Below are 3,596 nucleotides of genomic sequence, written 5' to 3' on the forward strand. Positions count from 1 at the left end.
TTAACACTCCCCCGCAAGTTGATGGGGGGAGAAACCACCAACAACTTGTTCTTAAGAGTGAGAAATCTAGCTAAGGGCAAACCTTTAGTAAAAACATCAACAACTTGATCATGAGGAGAGATAAATTTAATCAAAATGTCACGGTTGAGAACCTTCTCTCTAACAAAGTGATAGTCTACCTCAATGTGTTTAGTTTTAGCATTGAACATAGGATTGGATGCCAAAGCTAAGGCTCCAATGTTATCACTCCACAAGACTAGAGGTACTGTGAGACAAACTCTGAGTTCTTTGAACAACATACGAATCCAAAACAATTCTGCAGTGGTGATGGAAAGTGAGCGGTACTCAGCTTCAGTGCTGGACCTGGAAACCACAGCCTGCTTCTTGACACTCCAGTCTATTAGACACTCTCCCAAGAAGACAACAAACCCCATGGTAGACCTGCGATCATTCGGACACCCTTCCCAATCAAAGTCACAAAATGCATTTAGTTGTAGATTGCTCTTGGTGTAGTAAAGTCCATGGTCAGGAGTGCCTTGGAGATATCTCAATACTTGTTTGGCAACAATCCAATGAGTGGAGGAAGGTGCATGCATATGTTGACACAATTGGTTGACTGAGTAGGCTATTTCAGGTCTGGTAAGTGTGCAGTACTGCAGGGCCCCAACCACTTGTCTATGAGGTGTGGGATCAGATAATGTCTCACCATCTAGTCTGGAGAGTTTTGATCCAGAGATGCAGGGAGACTTTAAGGGTTTTGCTCCATCCATGTTTGTCTTGTGCAGTAACTCAGTGATGTACTTGATTTGACAGATGTGCAAACCATATGCATCTCTAGTAGCCTGTATATCAAGAAAGTAGCTCAAAGGACCCAGGTCTTTCAGTGGAAATTCAAATTGCAACTTGGCAATAATATTAGAGATTACATTAGGATGAGTGCCTGTGATGATAATACCATCCACATAAACCAACATGTAAATCTAAACCTGACCATGGAGATAAATAAACAAAGATGTATCAACCAGAGAACCTCGAAAGCCTATCTCAAGCAGAAAAGTAGACAGCCTGGTATACCAAGCTCTTGGTGCTTGCTTTAGGCTTTTAGGCCATAGATAGCCTTGTGGAGTTTGCAAACCTTATTTGGATGTGACTTGTCTATAAACCCTGGGGCTGTTCCATATAAACATTGTAACTTGTCTATAAACCCTAGCCTAAAATGGCTTTGATACCATGAAAAACTTTGTAAAAGGTATATTCAAAGTTTATAATCAAATAATACAATGTGGTAGTATTTATATACTTCAGCTTAACCTAAATCATATAAGAGCAGAATCAAAATATTACACAAAGAATCAAATATTACAAAATATACTAAGTGAATTTTCTAATATCTTTTCTTGTTGTACAAGTCTTCCAGGGCTTGTATATCTTTCCTTCTACGCAGGATTTGGTTCCAATCTATATGATTGAGCAAATCTTCTCGGCATGCTGTCATAGGTGGTCGTGGGATCCTTTGCACCTTTCCATATTGATTATTCGATTTCCTGGTACTATTGTTCTTGCTTGTGCGCATGGCTACACTCGAGCGCACTAGGTTTGCGCTCGAGCCCTTAAGGGCTTGGTATACTTTAACAGGTAACATTTTTAGAAAGGAACTATTGTCATGAAAAATATAAATTTTTAGAAACTTTTATGACATAAATGCTAAGGGTAGGGCATAATCAAGATAGACTTCTAGTTAGAACCTATGTGTTTAGCCTAAGGCTGATATAGCTAAATTTTATCGGTTCAGGTGTTTAACGGTATGAATTAGCCTTTTTAGTTACTGTACCAGGCAAAGGGAAATCCTTAACCCTTTCAAAGTGTTATTCCATTGCATAATTTTGATGAAAAATCTCTTATATGTTTTATGTAAATACGTATGTTATGTTATTCATATGCTTACGAGAATTTATGTATTACATGAAATGTTTGTTTAAGAGTTTTATTTAAATTAGAAAATTTATTTATGTCACTCAAATTTTCAAGGATACAACGCTTTCAATAATGTTCATTATGAAAGATGTTCCAATTCAATTTTGGAAAGTAAGAGAAGTAAAAGCCTCCTACACGTTGCTCAAAGTTAAGTTAAGAGAAAAGAAGTAAAAGATGAGGCAAGTGTGTGGATGAGATAATTTTGGACGAAGAATTCAGAGAAACATAGCACGGTACCAATGCTAGAGAAGGAAGTGCAACCCACTGAATGATGTTTGAGAAGGTGGGACCCATCATTTTTGCCAACCTGAGTGTACCTAGAGTTAATCGGCTGGCCCAAAAGGCACATCTGCGGCCACAGGCACTGCAATGGTCGCAAAGGCCACGCAACCCTAGTACACATGGGTAACAGTGTACATGGGCCCTACTATGAGAAAAACTGTATTAAGTAATGATTATTGCTTGTTTGAAAAGTATTATGTGTGGCTTTATTGAAAAAAAAAAAAAAAAAAAGTATTTTATTGGAGATTTCATAGAAAACGCCAATGTTAAAGAAAATGAATTTAACTCGACCGTTTTATGGTTGAGGATCTTCTTACTAAGCATGTCTTTCGCTCACCCTTATTATGTTTTGTTTTTATGATATAAGCAAGATGGAATAGAAGGCCAGAATATAGATTTAGGAGGACCATAGACTCATTTCATGGAACTTTTTTTTTTTTTTTTTTTTTTTTAATTAGTGCACTAGCACGAAGTATTCATTATTTGGATTTTAAACTATGTTATTAGCCACTATTTTTTTTAGACCGAACATATCTACATTTGAAAATTTAATATTAATTTATTGGTTGAAGGTTTTTGAACCACCTTATCGCGAGTCCCTTCAGCGTGATTGGGAAGGCCCATCGCATAGTTTTATCTAGGGTTCCTTAAAGGTGCATTTTGATGTGAGCCTTGTACATTTTGATGTGGCCCACTAGATCCTTGGACCCCATCATATGGGTCAATTTGGAGAACTTTGAACATCCGAGGGATGGCCAGCTCTATGACCTCGTTTGTGAATGGGAGTCGTTAATCTTCTTGATGAACTCTTCAAATTTAGCTTACATGTTATCTATCTGGGTATCCACTCAACTACTTTATGTTGCATGCTCTGATCTCTTAACTTTAGAATATCATTAGGGCTTTGGTGGACGGGTCTCTATAGGTGCGGTTCCCCATGGTACTCTTATAGTCCCCATCGTTGACCTCTGGATTATGCTTTGAAGGCAGCTCAAGGTTGCTGTGATGGAGAGGCTCAGTGTTTAGGTCGGGAGGTGTTGGTGGTGCTGCATCAGCTCGAAATTCTACTAGAGAATGAGGTTCATTGTTTGGAAAATTTGGGATAATTGGGTTTCTAATGCCAAAAGACGCCAGTCCTAGGAGTTTGGCTAGTTGGAGGTATCGATGTCATTGTCTTGGAAACTCCTTGATTAATTGTGTGTTTGGAATGGCGTCTTTTGCCCAATGAACTACAATTCAATTCAAAGTGTCGAATCCCACAAACTGCACCAACTATTAATACAATGATCGCATGTTGAACCCTTGACGCTGGTGTGACGCATGTTGGGCTAAGGGCTTGG

This window comes from Corylus avellana, chromosome 4, assembly GCF_965113065.1.
Source record: "Corylus avellana chromosome 4, dhCorAvel1.hap1.2, whole genome shotgun sequence".
NCBI lineage: Eukaryota > Viridiplantae > Streptophyta > Magnoliopsida > Fagales > Betulaceae > Corylus > Corylus avellana.